General features: G+C 33.4%; 1 long non-coding RNA gene across 6 annotated transcripts in view; it reads left to right on the forward strand.

The window, feature by feature from the left end:
* The window catches only part of LOC142327443 (uncharacterized), a 42,638-nt gene that overhangs the window by 8,503 nt on the left and 15,528 nt on the right, over nucleotides 1-18,607 (forward strand). For 3 of the 6 annotated variants that reach the window (XR_012756988.1, XR_012756987.1, XR_012756986.1), the window contains exon 1: nucleotides 13,117-13,349. The exons of 1 other annotated variant lie outside the window; for it this stretch is intronic. This is a non-coding gene — a long non-coding RNA (uncharacterized LOC142327443). Of the gene's footprint in view, nucleotides 1-3,217; nucleotides 3,344-13,116; nucleotides 13,350-13,380; nucleotides 13,708-18,607 lie in introns of those variants that run through there. 2 more of the 6 variants (XR_012756990.1, XR_012756989.1) reach the window with 2 other exon arrangements.

Below are 18,607 nucleotides of genomic sequence, written 5' to 3' on the forward strand. Positions count from 1 at the left end.
CCCCTGCTTTCTTCGGTATCATTACTATAACACTTTTTTTTGAAGTCTGATGGAAATTCTCCATTTTCATAAATATTACACACCAGTTTGTATAATCTATCAATCGCTTCCTCACCTGCACTGCGCAGTAATTCTACAGGTATTCCGTCTATTCCAGGAGCCTTTCTGCCATTTACATCTTTTAATGCTCTCCTAAATTCAGATCTCAGTGTTGTTACAATAAATTACGAAAAAATAAATAATGCAAATTATGGTACAAGAACAGATTAAAGTAAAAAAATAAAATAAAAATTCAATCAAGTTAAAGTCTTAAGTGAAAGCAACCTGATCATATAACATCTGAACAAGTTTTTTCAGCTTATTGCAAGATCCACACTGCTTAATACCTAAATTCATGGGAGCTTGTTTTGACGCAGCAGTGGCAAAAGATACATCTAAATTAACAAGGTTCTGTGAATTTAAGTGTTTTTCTGTATTCTCTGCATGCAGCCAGAAAAGATAGCTTGTGCTCGCTAGAAAGTCTGAGAATCGCCTTTTCCTCTTTAAAAATTAGGCAGTCTCGAGAGCGGGCTGCGTGTGAACCACTATAGTTAACACATTTTTCATCCGCATGGCAGTCTTTGTCATTGTGGCCTTCCTGAGCACATCGAGCACAGATCTCCATCTTCGAGCAAGATTTTGATGCTCCTGGTATTACCGGGAGATTAAATGTTAATATAAGAGATGGCATTAGTTCTTCCGACTCGCTCTGCCACTTCTTGATACAATTCACACTTCTTATTACTTCTTGGATTCGAAGTTCATCAGAGTAATTTCGTCAAAAACCGTTAAGGGGGTTAAATAACTAATATCAATATTTGATGTCATAAGTTACACAATCTATGTTTGATTTTTAGTTTTAATCTCGCTTGTTTAATCAAATTGATTTTATGTACATGTTATTTCTTTTTCTTCCATATCTCCTTTTTTTATTTTCCAGTGTTTTACATTTTTTCTTCTGTCCAGGTAAGAAATATTTCTTCTATGGTTTTTTCTCTCCTGGAAACCTGAAATATTTTGAAATTCTTTCCCATAGTAAATGTTCTTTGATGTCTTCTTGTATTATTTTCATTTTTTCTCTCTCTTTTTCAGTTTCTCTGTTTCAGTTGTTATTAGTTTCTAGATTTTTATAGTGTATAAATACCCTGTTGGGGGGTTCATTCTTTGTAGATGACCATAAAAGGCGATTCTTCTTTTTCTGATTAAATTTAATATTTTCTCCATGTTCATGTAAAGTTCATTCATTATTGTGTCTTCTTTTCTGTCTTTGATGGGCTGAAAGACTTTTTCTGAGTATTCATTTTTTGTTAATTAGAAGTTTGTTGTCAAATGTCAGATGTTCAGTTGGATATAGAGCTTCCAATGAAATGATTGTGCAGTAGTGTCTTAGTCTTTTTTTACATCCCTTCCTCTTGGGACCAGACCTAGACCGATGAAGCACGACTCAATCCCAAGGGTGCCTTTGCCTCTAACCTCCTGAGTGACAATGTTGGATCTGGCTATGTCATTCCCAGCACTGGGTACCACCTGGTAGGCCAGGACTGGGTCTTTCCTAATGCCTTGCCTGAAAGAGGAGGGCCCCCTAGATGACCTTTCACCCGGCACTCTGGTTTTTTTCATTTTAACCCCTTAACAAATCCCCTGGAGTCCTCATTCACTCATCGGCTGTAAGACACCTCGGCATTCCATGCCTCCAGAAAGGGGCTATCCACCTAACCCGTAATCTAGAAACCCCAAATCTCCATTTCCCTATCATCCTCCTCATCTTCCAGCTCCTCCCTAGCTTTAGCTCTCATTATATCGATGACCATATTGCAAATGGTGTCCCAATTTTTCCGATTAAAAAACATCGTTTCCACCACGCTATCTGTGGTGATCACACCAATAACATGCTCCATCTCTCTCCTCTCCATCACCCATCTGACACAGTGGAACACTGTGTGCTGCTCCACTGCATCACTCTCCGTAGAAGAGGCACCCATCCGACCTCCTCCTCTTTCTGTTCCACAGATGCTTGTTGAAGCAGCCATGACTGGACAGGAACTCCATCATCTCATAGGCTAACTGCCATACCTTCTGCCCAGCCATGGTTTGATCTGTGAGATTAGCCTTCTCGTCCAGCTCCGTATCTGCGTCCTTTCCCAATGAACGTATCTTGCTTATCTTGACCTTTTGGCACACCCGCTGATCTCTCCACTACTTCCTTCGCTAACAGATCTAAAGTTGGCATGGCCGCTATTACTAAAGTTGCTTCCGTCAAAACTGTTTGGTACGACCAGTTTTGAGACCAGCAATCTCATTCTCACAATCTTCTTATCTAATGCTCTCCTCCAGGCTGGAACAGTGTACAAGACAACGGACCTAGCCACTGATGCTAATAATCTCTCTTCGGACTTTTCCGCGTACTGATTTTCATCACCGCACTTCTTAATTCCATCTCACAAATGGAGGAATCTCTGCCGCAGCAACCACCTCCAATACCTCACATGGCCTCCTGGGGAACAGTACCTCCACGCAGTCAGGTAACAATTCAGGTAACGCTCTCCTGAACGTTTTACTAACAATCTTGAAGGCGTCTCCCCATATGTCGCTATCAAGGTGATCACACAACCCCTGCCACTTCTCTCTCTTACTGCTCATAATTTCTTTCTTAAAAGCTTTCCGACACCTCTTTAATTCTTCCAGTGCCAAATCAATCTCCTCCATCGCATCTCTATGATTTGCTTGCTGTAGACGCTTATTACACCAAAACAGGCCTTCTAGCTGCCGCTACCTCAGGCAACCACCAATATACAAGTTTATCTATTGGTCATGCCTTCTCCAGCGGCATATGGCAAGCCTTCAAAATTACCTCCGTTAAAAACGGCGGCGAAATGCCACTGAGGTGACCTAAACACTCTTGTACAATATGTTACACCCACTCAATGCCCAACACACTAATCACTCTTCTTACTTATACATCAACCCCTCATGACCATGAGGCCCCCAGTTCAAAATAGATTACTTCATGGTCGCTAAGCGACTGTTCCTGCTGAAGCACCTCCCAACCTCTAGTCTTAGTCTGGCATTGAGTGATCTTACCTTTTTACTGCAGGTGTTTTTAGTTAATGTAAATGGCTAGCCATTTTACTGATTTTGGAAATTTTGTAAGGTTTTTTCTTTTATCTTATTTTTAAAGGAATCTGAGATCTCATTAAATGATGAAGTTTCACCACAGTTTAATCTTAACATGAAAACCGATGAACTTGAAATTAATTGTTTACACTCTGTGTAGATAGAAGAAGAGATTGAATATCCAGATCATGTAAGTATTTATAATTATTGGATATTGTAACAAACATGCTTTGTCTCTTGTTAATTTCATGAGAGAGGTGAGAGTGTGTGTGTGTCACAACTGTTATTAATCTGTATTGGGTCAGGTTGTAATTACTAACCTGATAAATATGACAAGTGAATATAATTAACAACCGATTACCCAGAGCTTATTAAAATGAGAACTCTATCAACAAGTTAAACTACACACATTTTAGACATCACTGAAATTTAAAAATTAACCATTCATCATTAATCAAAAATACATACATATATATATATATATATATATATATATATATATATTTTTTTTTTGCTATTTCAGTGTGTTCTGTTATAAAAAAATTGTTTCTAACTCTATTTATTTCTATTTCATTTATATAGATTTAAGTTGTGTGTGAATGATAAATGGTTAATGTGCGAAGGCAAATGTTTTTAAATTTCAGTGATGTCTGAAATGTGTTTCTTTAACTTGTTGATAGAGTTCTCATTTTAATAAGCTCTGGGTAATCGGTTGTTAATTATATTTACTTGTCATATTTATCAGGTTAGTAATACAGATCAATACAGGAGGATAATTAATTTTTTTTTATTTTACTGTTAATAAATAAAGCGTATGGATCTTGGAAAAACATTGCAAGTTTTAAGTTTGCTACAAGCAATATTAACAAATGAAAATATTAATATCAAAACAGTACTCATAGTGTGTCCTCTGTCAGTAGTACATAATTGGTATGGTGAATTTGAAAAATAGTTAAAAGGCATTGGATCTGGTGAAGACCTTGAAGTTTATCGTTTAGCCAAGTATGCGATTTCATTATTTAAAAATTGTTTTTTTTTTAATTTATTGTTTGATATGTATAAGTGTAGTATACAGTTTTATGTACTGTTAGAAAATAATTTGGCTGGCTAGAAGGTATAGTGAAGCATGCTAGGTTATAAATCAGCAAAGGTATTGTTTTGTATATTATCTTTATATCATTATGTCAAATAATATTGAAAATTAAGGAAAAAAAAGAGGAGATGCTCTAATATAAATAGTCTATAAAAAACACAAATTATTAGAATATTTATTTCATTTATAAATTGTCTTTTAATTTAGAATCCCAATAAATGTTTTTTTTTTTTTGGAAATCAATTTATTTCTGATTCAATTTTATTAATGCATGTTTTAACCCATACAATGCCAATCTAAATATTGGAACCTACACTAATGTCTACTTATTATTTATACTGAACATATTAAATTTAGATAAACAATGACAGTTGAAATGTAATGTACATTGGAACATAACAGAGAATAAAATTTTGCACAAAGCAACAGGTGCTGCCAACTTTTCCTCTACTACTAACATTCCAAAACTTGTTCATCCATGTCCCCTCTTTTTCTATCAGTTGCCATTGTTATGGAGTCGAATATGCATGCCTGCTATGTCAGTTCTCTAAAACAAAGTTCAGTGATTGAATATTTAACAATAGAAAAGTGTATACTAGTGATGTTCATCATCGTATGAAAGCTGTTTATGGTGATAAAACTGTTGATCGAAGTACTGTGAGTAGACGGGTAATAAAATTTTGTCCATTAGAAGCGAGTAAACAGAAACAGTGGGCGGTCGGTTTCTTTGATTGATAAGAAGCATTAAAAATCGATTCAAAATGACCATTCCATCACACAATGACTCATCATCATCCAGATACGCATAACAAAAGAAGGAGTTGGATACATTATTTCATAATTGGTTACCGTAAAATCTGTTCATGGTGGGTACCATGCAAATTTAGAAAAAGAACAATGAAATGACTATTGTGACTTAACCTGTAACAACTCCATCTGGGATATAATCAAAGAAAAAACCTCTCATTTGTGGCTATGTTGAAGAGCTGAAAACTGCTGTTAAACTGTTTATATGACTTTGATCATTCAATATCTTAAACATTGAATAGATTGTCTTAACATATTTGGCGACTGACAAAGCTGTGTGCAAACAATGAAGGAGCACATTCAGATTGAATGAATGTAAGTTTTATGTGTAAAAATATTTAATGAAAATTTGTGTTTATTTCTTTATTTGGAAACGGGCTTGTTGCTATAGTGTAATATGAAAAATTACTTCCTGAGTGACAACAAATCAAATGTAACAGTTTAATCTTAATTTCTAATATATAGCACAGAAAATTGTTTGGTATTTTTTTATTATTACTTTATTGTCTGTTATTTACAAATAATTTTAAGATGTGGGAAGTTTTATAGTATGTGTAAGAAAATATAATCATGAAATAAGCTTTTTATTTCCCTGGGTTTATTAACAATTTTGTGTTTGTACAAGATATAGTTTCTCTATAAAAAAAATCTAGCAAGACAAACATTAGTTTTTGATTAAAACTTAGTAGAACATTTTTTTTTAAAGTTACGCTAAGTAATGACAATTTTTTGAAATTTTAAATACAGATGACAAAATAAACAGGAACTTTTGAAAAATTTTTTAAATATATTTTTTATTGGCAGAAACCTAACCATTATAATAAAAAGTATAATATTTATAAAAATATCAACTTATCAAGATAACATAATATCAGTTTTTGAAAATTACATCAGGTAGATTTTCAAAAACTGATATTAGGTATCTTGATAAATTTTTACATACTTTAGCAAAATCTTTCTGCTCGGTGTCTCTCACTTCATCATATAATAACGATTTTCAAAGGTACAAGATAGATAGAAGTATTATCGTTAAACATTGGTTATTCAGTTGGTGAATTAAACACCCCATTCATATTTAAGGAATTGTTATACGCACTTGCCATGCTTTCACATCTTCCTAATTCGTCACTACAACATTTTTTAAATATTTACAATGGTTTATTCTCTGAACAAGTATACCCTTCCGGCTGGTCAGAAGCATTTATTATACCAGTACTAAAACCTGGTAAAGACAAACCAACCCGTCAAGCTACCGCCCTATTTCTTTAACAAGCGTTTTGTGTAAAATAATGGCGAGAATGGTAAACCGCAGGCTTACATGGTACTTGGAGAGATATGGCTATCTATCTCCAGAACAGTGTGGTTTCCGACAAGGACGATCTTCCATTGACTAAATGGTCAATGGAAACAGCCATACAAAACGCTTTCTTAAACCCCGAGCACCTCGTCGTCGCTATCTTCTTTGATATAAAAAAGGCGTACGACACGGCCTGGCGACGTGGTATTCTTAACATCCTCAAAGAATGGGGAATCAAGGGCAATATGCTTGCTTTTATCCGTGGATTCTTAAATCACTCAACGTTTCATGTTCGTGTGGACGATTCGCTCTCAAGTAGTGTCATCTTGGAGACTGAAGTCCCTCAAGGTGGTGTATTAATTTTCTGTAGCCATAAACAGTATTACCAATTGTGAGCAGGCTCCTGTCTCATGTTCTCTATTTGTTGATGATTTTGCTATTTACATTGCGAGCCGTTCTACACCCACAGCAGAGAGACTACTACAGAACACTACATCTCACCTTGAAATTTGGTCCAGGATTACTGGTTTCACATTTTCATCCAACAAAACAAAATGTGTAGTCTTTTCTCGGCTACGAAACCCTTCTATTCCGCAAGTTTTTCTGAACGGAGAGCTTATCTCCTTACGTCAAGTTTTTAGGTTTATTTTTTGATAGCCGTCTTACTTGGGTCAGACATATAAAAGAATTAAAAATAAAATGTTCCAAACTTTTAGATATGATGCGAGTCCTTAGTAACACCAATTGCGGAGCCGATTGGTCATGTATGATATGTTTTTACTATTCCTTTGTTCGTTCCCGTTTAGATTATGGTTGTGTCGCCTACTGTTCAGCTCGTCAATCCGTGCTTAAAATGCTGGACGGTGAACATCATGCTTTCCTTCGGCTTGCCACAGGCGCGTTTAGGTCAAGCCCCTGTCACAAGCTTACTTGTAGACTGTGGTGAACCATCACTTTGGGATAGACGAGACCAGCTTTTACTATATTATTTTGCTCGCCTCAGCGGACAGTCGAATCACCCAGCTTTTGACCCAGTTCTTAAGAATGCTAGTTTGAGAAAGTATGAATACCGTCCATTTTGTACTGCGCCTGTGGGTGTCCGTACACGACGTCTGCTGCAGCATATGAATGTTGGCACTCCCTCGTTCTTTCCATCATGTCCGTGCTCGAATCCCCCGTGGAGAATAAACCATGTAAATTTTACGTTTGATCTTACAACAACGTATGATAAACTATCAACGTCACCTATTGTTTTCCAGCAGATGTTTCAGTTTCTCCTCACCAAGTCGAACCCAGACGTGGTGGTATACACTGATGGGTCGAAACATGACGGTAATGTTGGTTGTGCTTTTGTTTTCAATGAACAGACTTATATGTTTGGCCTACTCAGTGTTACGAGTGATAACTTCTTGTTACTAAATCTATTTTGTCTCAAAACAGCAATGATCAGAAGAGAAACTATCTACATACAATAAAAAAGAATTGTCAATTTTTTTAAAATTAATTTGTGAAGAGTAAGAATGAATGTAAAAAATATATAAATTGATAAAATTGAGGTACTACTACTTTATTTTAGGAAATTTGTAAAAGTTAATATTAAAAAATACAATAACAGGTGTTATGAAACGAAAAATATTCAATTTCTATATTTTTATTATTATTTTAATTTGCCTCCTCTATGAATCATGAGACCTTGCCGTTGGTGAGGGGGCTTGAGTGCTCAGGGATACAGAGTAGCTGGACCGAAGGTGCAACCATATTGGAGAGGTATCTGTTGAGAGCCAGACTAAGGAATGATTCCTGAAAGAGGGCAGCAGCTCTTTCAGTAGTTGTTAGGGGTGTGAGTCAGGACGACTTAAACGGCCGTATCAACATCACTCAGTCCTCTGAGTACTGCGCAGCTGAAAGCAATGGAAAACTACAGCTGCTTTTTTTCCAAGAAAATGTGGCTCTCTGCATTTTCACATAGCAATAATGGAGGCGCCTTCCTTGGTAAAATATTCCGGATATAAAATAGTCCCCCCGTTCGGATCTCCGGGTGGGGACTACTAAGGAAGGGGTCACCAGAAAATTAAAAAATAACATTCTACGAGTCGGAGCGTGGAATGTTAGAAGCTTGAAAAAGGTTGGTAGGCTAGAAAATTTAAAAAGTGAAATGGGTAGGACAAATGTGGATATAGTAGGAATTAGTGAGGTTCGGTGGGAAGAGAAAGGAGACTTTTGGTCAGGTGATTTTAGAGTAATTAACTCAGCGTCAAATAATGGGCAGGCAGGAGTAGGTTTCGTGATGAACAAGAAGATAGGGAGGAGAGTGGAGTATTTCAAAACGCATAGCGATAGAATCATTGTAATAAGGATAAAATCAAAACCTAAACCGACAACGATTGTTAACGTCTATATGCCTACAAGCGCCCATGATGATGATGAGGTAGAGTGTGTATACGAAGAGATTGATGAAGCAATTAAACACGTAAAAGGAGATGAAAATTTAATAATAGTTGGAGATTGGAATGCAAGCATTGGAAAAGGCAAGGAAGGAAATATAGTGGGTGAATACGGGCTGGGCAAAAGGAATGAAAGAGGGGACCGACTTATAGAATTTTGCACGAAGTATAATTTAGTAATTGCCAACACCCAATTTAAAAATCATAATAAAAGAATATACACTTGGAAAAAGCCAGGCGATACTGGAAGGTATCAGATAGATTATATCATGGTTAAGCAAAGATTTAGAAATCAACTCGTTGACTGCAAAACTTACCCTGGAGCAGACATTGATAGCGACCATAATTTGGTGATAATGAAATGTAGATTGGGGTTTAAAAACCTGAAGAAAAGGTGTCAGATGAATCGGTGGAATTTAGAGAAGCTTGAGGAAGAGGAGGTAAAGAAGATTTTTGAGGAGGACATCGCAAGAGGTCTGAGTAAAAAAGATAAGGTAGAAAATGTAGAAGAAGAATGGGAGAATGTTAAAAAGGAAATTCTTAAATCAGCAGAAGCAAACTTAGGTGGAATAAAGAGAACCGGTAGAAAACCTTGGGTTTCAGACGATATATTGCAGTTGATGGATGAACGTAGAAAATATAAGAATGCTAGTGATGAAGAAAGTAAAAGGAACTATCGGAAATTAAGAAATGCTATAAACAGGAAGTGCAAACTGGTGAAAGAAGAGTGGATTAAAGAAAAGTGTTCAGAAGTAGAAAAAGAAATGAACATTGGTAAAATAGACGGAGCATACAGGAAAGTTAAGGAAAATTTTGGGGTACATAAATTAAAATCTAATAATGTGTTAAACAAAGATGGTACATCAATATATAATACGAAAGGTAAAGTCGATAGATGGGTGGAATATATTGAAGAGTTATACGGAGGAAATGAATTAGAAAATGGTGTTATAGAGGAAGAAGAGGAAGTTGAGGAGGATGAAATGGGAGAAACAATATTGAAATCTGAATTTAAGAGAGCATTAAAAGATTTAAATGGCAGAAAGGCTCCTGGAATAGACGGAATACCTGTAGAATTACTGCGCAGTGCAGGTGAGGAAGCGATTGATAGATTATACAAACTGGTGTGTAATATTTATGAAAATGGGGAATTTCCATCAGACTTCAAAAAAAGTGTTATAGTTATGATACCAAAGAAAGCAGGGGCAGATAAATGTGAAGAATACAGAACAATTAGTTTAATTATTCATGCATCAAAAATCTTAACTAGAATTTTATACAGAAGAATTGAGAGGAGAGTGGAAGTAGTGTTAGGAGAAGACCGATTTGGTTTCAGGAAAAGTATAGGGACAAGGGAAGCAATTTTAGGCCTCAGATTAATAGTAGAAGGAAGATTAAAGAAAAACAAACCAACATACTTGGCGTTTATAGACCTAGAAAAGGCTTTCGATAACGTAGACTGGAATAAAATGTTCAGCATTTTAAAAAAATTAGGGTTCAAATACAGAGATAGAAGAACAATTGCTAACATGTACAGGAACCAAACAGCAACAATAACAATTGAAGAACATAAGAAAGAAGCCCTAATAAGAAAGGGAGTCCGACAAGGATGTTCCCTATCTCCGTTACTTTTTAATCTTTACATGGAACTAGCAGTTAATGATGTTAAAGAACAATTTAGATTCGGAGTAACAGTACAAGGTGAAAAGATAAAGATGCTACGATTTGCTGATGATATAGTAATTCTAGCCGAGAGTAAAAAGGATTTAGAAGAAACAATGAACGGCATAGATGAAGTCCTACGCAAGAACTATCGCATGAAAATAAACAAGAACAAAACAAAAGTAATGAAATGTAGTAGAAATAACAAAGATGGACCGCTGAATGTGAAAATAGGAGGAGAAAAGATTATGGAGGTAGAAGAATTTTGTTATTTGGGAAGTAAAATTACTAAAGATGGATGAAGCAGGAGCGATATAAAATGCCGAATAGCACAAGCGAAACGAGCCTTCAGTGAGAAATATAATTTGTTTACATCAAAAATTAATTTAAATGTCAGGAAAAGATTTTTGCAAGTATATGTTTGGAATGTCGCTTTATATGGAAGTGAAACTTGGACGATCGGAGTATCTGAGAAGAAAAGATTAGAAGCTTTTGAAATGCGGTGCTATAGGAGAATGTTAAAAATCAGACGGGTGGATAAAGCGACAAACGAAGAGGTATTGCGGCAAATAGATGAAGAAAGAAGCATTTGGAAAAATATAGTTAAAAGAAGAGACAGACTTATAGGCCACATACTAAGGCATCCTGGAATAGTCGCTTTAATATTGGAAGGACAGGTAGAAGGGAAAAATTGTGTAGGCAGGCCACGTTTGGAGTATGTAAAACAAATTGTTGGGGATGTAGGATGTAGAGGGTATACTGAAATGAAACGACTAGCACTAGATAGGGAATCTTGGAGAGCTGCATCAAACCAGTCAAATGACTGAAGACAAAAAAAAAAATTTAATTTATTTTTTCAACTTAATTATTTTTTATTCAATATAACAGAATGTGGTTAAACTGTATACTTTTATTTAAAAAAAAGTTACACTGTTTTGAATTTCATAGAAATTGTGTATGCTGTAGATGTTTTCAGAGCTGTTTAACAGCTTCCTACAATATTACTGAATTAAATAAAACATGTTTTTTTTTTTGGGTGGGTGAAAAGCACTTTTGCGTTATCATCACCTAAGTCAAAATAATAAGAAGAAGCTTCTTCTTAGGTATTAAAATACTTGTAAAGTATTTCTTGTTTTCTCACCAGACAAAACAATATGTGTAATCTTTTCTCATCTACAAGACCATTTCACTCCACAAGTCCTGCTCAGTGGAGAGCCAACTGCTTCTCTACTGATGTTAAATTTCTAGGGTTACTTTTTGACAGTTGCCTTACATGGACCAAACAGATGTTTAATATTGATTATGAAGAGATAAGCATTAAAAGGCATATAAACTTTCTGGTTTTAGCACTGTTTTATGTTTTCTTAATTTTGCATTTCTAGGTAATTGTTTTTTTGTTGTAAATGTTTTCAGTTAATAGATAGGCTTTATTTACTTTTATTATTCTTTCTTCTATAGCTTTCATTTCTAGTCTATTTTCTTCTAATGTTCCACCTAGGTATCTGAATTGATTGACTTTTCTGTTTTTGTTTTCATAAGTTTAGGGTGTGGTTTTATAAATAGTCATACATATTGTATTTTAATAGAAATTTGTAGACCTGTTCTGATGATTATCTTATTTAATATTTCTATTTCTGAATTGATTCTAGATCTCTGATAGTAATACAGATCATTTGTGAAAGTTAACCGTTTATTTCTAAATTTTGTTTTTGGTATCTTAAGCAGATTTGTTGAAGTTTTTATTTCCCATCTTTTTACAGTTGAATAGAATAGGGAATTTTATTTTGTGTATTTATCCTTTGTTTTATTTTTAATTACTTACTTAATACTTGAATGATAGTATCTGCTTGACAATTGAGTTACCTCCATCTAATGACGCCTTTTCATTTATCATAAATGATCCTTGAGTACTTGAACATTTTTTTTAACAAGTAATAATGTAGTAGTTATATCTATTCATAATTTACTGATGAGTTACTTTTCAACCTTAATATTTATATTAGATTAATGAATTATTTGTTACAAAAATGTTTACCAAAAACATGTTACTTTGCTAATTGTACTAAAACGTATAAATTTTCATGTTTTAGCGTAAATATTCCAAATTATTTTATAAACTTTTAATTTCATCCTTTGACAGAATGCAATTTAACAAACTATTGTTGAGCAAATTCTCAACTTTTTTATCTCAGTTTTATTTATGTTCTTTTGCGATTATGATTTTTTTCTGTCAATTTTGGATACAATAAACGAGAATTTGAGCAAATACAAATAATGTATGTTCAAAAATGACTATATTTTAAGTAGGTGCATATGAGATGTTTTTCTTTTGATTGTCGTATGAAGTACAGTTAATATAAAAATAAACATAATTCGGTAGTTATCCCGAGATTTGATTTTGACCTGAATAAGTTATATTGTGTCAACCATGGTTTAATTTAAATTTACAATATCTGCAGTATTTCACACTGCTAAATGTTTAATAGCACGGTTACAATTGACGTTTATAAAAAATAATGAATAGTAGTACTTTTGTTTAATCACGGATATTAAACACAATCTGCTTATCAGATACTGTTGCGAATTTTGGGAGCTACATTTAAATGACAATATCGTATGCTGACACTCTACAGAAGTAATTTAGTTTTCGGTCAAAGAAGCTCTAGCGCTAGTGTTGTCTGAAATGCTCAAAATAAAGGGTCGAGAGATGGCAGGCATACATGTGTTGTTATATTATTGTTAATCAGTAATTATTATTTATTATGGTTTTATTTTAGTTTTAGTGTTAATTTAATAAAATGAAGTATAGTATTATCTACCGGTCTTATTTATTTATTTTTTTAAAAACATTCGTTAAACGACTGCATCGATAAGATCAATGGACCCAAATGAGGTACGAAATTTCATCTTGTCATCTTTAATACTTAACTGCAAGGACTATCTGACGATTATTTTTAGCCGACGGCGGTTTATTATCCGCAATTGTATGAATAGAAATTATGTGATCTAATGCTACAGAGTTAGTTTGTTTTGTTTCGTCTTGCATTTCAGATTTCCCCTATCGGTTAAGAAAGGTTAGGGTCACTTGAAGAGTAGGCCGATTTGAGCTAAACTTGAATTTTATATTTAATACGTAAATAAATAAGTGTAGCACGTAATGAGATGTCAATCAGTGTGTGTTTTATTTTGAATTATTGTTTAATTGTTTGTTAGGTCGCTTCAAATTTCATCACTAGATTTTATCCAACTAGGTCAGTAAACTGTCTTAACCTAGCATTATTTAAATGGTCCGTACTATTTCTTGGTTTTAAGCCATTGTTACTAAATTAAATTAATATTCCTTCTATAACCCAATTTATAATTATTGTTAATTATATGATTTGCAATTATAATCTTTCATCCTTAAATCTTTGAAATATATTTGTATGCAGTAACAGAATATTTTATTTTACTGCGCGATTTTAAGCGAATTCAATCTTAAATTATCTTATATCTTATTTGTTATATGTTATGTGACATAATTTGTATTAATAGTTTTGGTCCAAATTTGTTGTAATTTAGGTTAGAAATAAGATTACCACATTGTTAATCGTTGATGAAAATCTGTTCTTTGTTTTAGGGGAAAAATGTTTTTAAAAAAAACATTTAATTAGATCCTTTATTTGTAATTAATTTCAACCAGAATCATACAATTTCTCATGTTTGTCATATGTTTTCACAATTCCTCAAGGACCAATAAAAATGTTTAAAAGAAAAATATTAAACATAATTTTGATTATTTATTGGTTAAACTGTTGTTTACATGTAAATTTTAAATTGAAGTTGTAATGCGTAAATTGTTTTTTTCATAAAAAAATAGTGAACAATTACGGATAGTAATTTAATTTAATACAGACAGGTCTTATTATAGAAAAATGTTTAGATTTGTTTTAATTAGTTAAAAAATGTTATAGAGAAATTAATAAGCAGTATAAAATATTTAAAAGTTAAGATTATATATAATTCTTGGTCATAGACAACCTTCAGTGACTTGTAGGCTGCCTTGTATTACAACTAATTATGAGATTGGTTAAATACAATAGCGTTTCCTAATCCTACAAGAGAAAATGCTTTTCATGAAGCTAGGAAATATTCTCTTCAGTGGATGCAATTTACATGTGAACTGCATACTAATAAAAAAAAGAAAAATTGATTTGATGATACATAGAATAATCTCATGTTATTAATCTTGCTTCCAGATTGTCGATTATAAATATGACTGTTCTTATTACATTTTAATACTATACATAGCTTACATTATTATCTGATTTATTTATTTAACATTTTTCTATTGAAAATCAAAGATAATAATCAAAAATTTTGTTTTCTAATCAAATATAATAAAGCTTAGCCATTTTGTGCATTTGTAGTACAATATACTGACAACCTTTGTTCATTACAATAAACACTGTTTTTACCCAACCACTGTCATAATCAGCAGTTATAAAAGACCTACATTGTCTCTGAATAATTGCCTATGACAAAAAATTATACTTATCATTTATGCAAGAATTATACAGTACTGATCAGTAATTTCTCCTAAATTTTTTATATTGTCAGTCAGTTTCTCTTTAAGAGAAACTGAAATCACAGATTTTTTTTTTTATATAAAAAGTGCAAACTTTTCTGTAAAAATTGAATTTTCAAAATTATTTATACTGCACATGTGTCGACCTGTATTACAAATCAGTATAAAACGATGATAAAAAATTCAAAACATTGGTGTTTAGATCTCGCTTAATTAGGTAGAAAAAATCCAAAAATGTCTCAAAGTTTGGTATTCGCTGTGTAGACGGGTGAAGCAACCCATTGGGTTGGTCTAGTGGTTAACGCGTCTTTCCAAATCAGCCGATTTGGAAAGTCGAGAGTTACAGCGTTCAAGTCCTAGTAAAGCCAGTTATTTTTACACGGATTTGAATAATAGATTGTGGATACCGGTGTTCTTTGGTGGTTGGGTTTTAATTAACCACACATCTAAGGAACGGTCGAACTGAGAATGTACAAGACTACACTTCATTTACACTCGTACATATCGTCCTCATTCATCCTCTGAAGAATTATCTAAACGGTAGTTACCAGAGGCTAAACAGGAAAAAAAAAAGAAAAAGAGAGACAGGTGAAGCAGCTTATAATTAAGACTTTGCCATTATAAAAAAAAAACCTTTACATCGTCATATCAGGCAATTTTTTTATCTGCGATATATTATAATTTTCATCACATACAGCTGTCTGAGCTGAGCTAAGTTCTCTTCTACCATGTCAGCGTTCTCATTCCATCTATTTTCAGCTAAAACTTTTGATTTTTTGGTAGCTACCATTTCTTTATAGATCATCTATAATGTTTTACTCCTTCAATTGTACTCCTCTGTTTTTTGCACTTTCTATAGATTGTTTTATGTATCCCTCTTCTCATGTTGAGCACCCTATCCGTACTCTAGATTTAATATTCTGAAAATATTAAGCTTTTGCTTTCATTCAATTTCCCCATTACTTTTTCATTTTTAATCTGGTCTGTCTATTAAATTATCTCTGACCTTCTTCATGTCTACATGTAAAACATTTTTTCTAGCTTTTTTTTTTCTTCTCTTTTGTTTAACACCCATGTCTCATAATCTTTGTTTCATTCCGTCAACTTCCATGGCAGAGCGGTAGTGTTTCTGCCTGTAATCTGGAAGGTTTTGGGTTTGGGTTCCAAAACCTTGGAGTTTATTTTTACAGTATAAAATTCATCTAACATCAAGAAACTGTAATTGGGTATCATTCTGTTATTTCTGAAATAGATAAAATAAAAGAGTAAAATACATGGCAGATATAACGTTTATTTAAGTCTCACTCACCTTTTATTTACAATAAACCAGTGGCGCCTTACTGTTCTCCAGTATTATTTTTATAAAGTTATATATTTTTAAAAATCAGCTAAAAATCTAATGGACCCGTGCTACTCCACAGCATTGCTATTAAAAAATAATGTTATATATTTATAAAACTGTGTAAAACCAATTCTGTTTATAACACTTCTCACCGCCAACCCATTTGATCTTTGAGTCATTCTGAGCAGAATAAAAAAAAATAAACTCTATCTGTTCAGTAGAACGCTCACATTGATTGGAAATATTTTTTCAGCACAATTTTTTTAATATGCAAGATATTTATTTTTTATCCTTCAATCTTTTACATAATTTTTTTTTTGAAAATACATTTGTTTGCCTACTGTCATTTATTTTCATTACATTTGTTTCTTTGACATTTATTTTCATACCATGATATTAATTTAATTTTTTTTTTTGTTATTAAAAAAGAATGTCAGAATTTTTCAGCTGTCACTTTTTATTCTTGAACATTTTCTAAATTTGTTGTTATTAAACTTATATATATTTATTATTATCTTTTAAACTACATAGGATCACTTTAGTCGGTCCATTATCCAAGTCTCTACGATAGGAGTGTTTGGGCCTTGCAGTCCTCCCAGTACTTTTTCATACATTCTGATCTTTGTGCCCTTTCTAGTTTAGAAAATGTTCGTGTTGTGTTTTTTTGTGAGTGTGAAGCGAGTGTTTTTATATTGATTTTCTTGTTTAATTTTATCATCTGTGGTGTCTTCTGATAAAGGCCAATTTCCTTCAGATCCTCTCTTATTTCTCTGAAACCTGTGCATCTTGTCTTGGTGTTTTTCAAGTCAAGATTCTACTGTACTAGCCGTTTCAGAAGGTTGAATCTTGCATCGTCATGACATGTGCAAAAAATCTTAGTTCTCCTCTGATGCGTGATATCAGTGACGGGTTCTAACTCTTTGTAAATGAATTTGTTGGGCACAATCCACCACTGCCTGTCTTTCTGGTACTTTTTATCGATGCAGGTCCTTCCAGTTCTTCTTTTGATTTTCTGAAGTCTGTGTTTGATTGTTTGTTCAGGTGGTAGAGTGTTTCTGCTGCATAAGTGGCTTCTGGTTTTATAACTGTGTTGTAGTGTCTTATTTTTGTGTTTATTAATGGACATTTTTTTATTGCAAGCATACCAGGTTAATTTTTGAGCTTTAGTTAGTTTGTTTCTTTGTATTTGAATCAAGGTTTTTTCATTTAGGTTGTTTGTTATTATTTGTTCGAGGTATTTAAATGGGTTACTATTTTGAATTTATTACCATTTATGTTTACTTTTTTTAATCGTGTTGGTTTTGTGGGCTTAATTTCTGTCTTTTCAAGTGATCTTTTTAGGACAATTTTAATTGCATGTTATTAACTTCGAACTTCGTTGATGTCGTTTGTTTTTTTTTTTTGTCTTCAGTCATTTGACTGGTTTGATGCAGCTCTCCAAGATTCTCTATCTAGTGCTAGTCGTTTCATTTCGGTATACCCCCTACATCCTACATCCCTAACAATTTGTTTTACATATTCCAAACGTGGCCTGCCTACACAATTTTTCCCTTCTACCTGTCCTTCCGATATTAAGGCGACTATTCCAGGATGCCTTAGTATGTGGTCTATAAGTCTGTCTCTTCTTTTAACTGTATTTTTCCAAATGCTTCTTTCTTCTTCTGTTTGCTGCAATACCTCTTCATTTGTCACTTTATCCACCCGTCTGATTTTTAACGTTCTCCTATAGCACCGCATTTCAAAAGCTTCTAATCTTTTCTTCTCAGATACTCCGATCGTCCAAGTTTCACTTCCATATAAAGCGACACTCCAAACATACACTTTCAAAAATCTTTTCCTGATGTTTAGATTAATTTTTGATGCAAACAAATTATATTACATTACAGCAGGTAGCTGGACCACTCATCAAATATTGCTGTATTTGATCCTAAGAATATTACAAACTGCCATGTAAAGCCAATATGATCTGTAGAACAATCATATTGGCTTGATGCCAACCCTCTACATCCAGGTTGTGAGGTTTTATAAATGGTGTGGGCTTTACTTGAACCTGAAGTCATACCCTGCAAAATTTTCTTAAGGAAGTGGATGTAGAAGTTTTATTACATTTTTAATTCTTAGTCGAGTGTTGATATAAATTTGATGCATTCTGATCAATATTCCACTGCAGAGTTCATGCTGAAATGCTTTGTAAACATTCTCAAAACTTACAGTCATGAGAAATGCTGGTGCTGATGTTATG

The sequence above is a fragment of the Lycorma delicatula genome, chromosome 7 (assembly GCF_047948215.1).
Source record: "Lycorma delicatula isolate Av1 chromosome 7, ASM4794821v1, whole genome shotgun sequence".
In the NCBI taxonomy this organism is placed as follows: domain Eukaryota; kingdom Metazoa; phylum Arthropoda; class Insecta; order Hemiptera; family Fulgoridae; genus Lycorma; species Lycorma delicatula.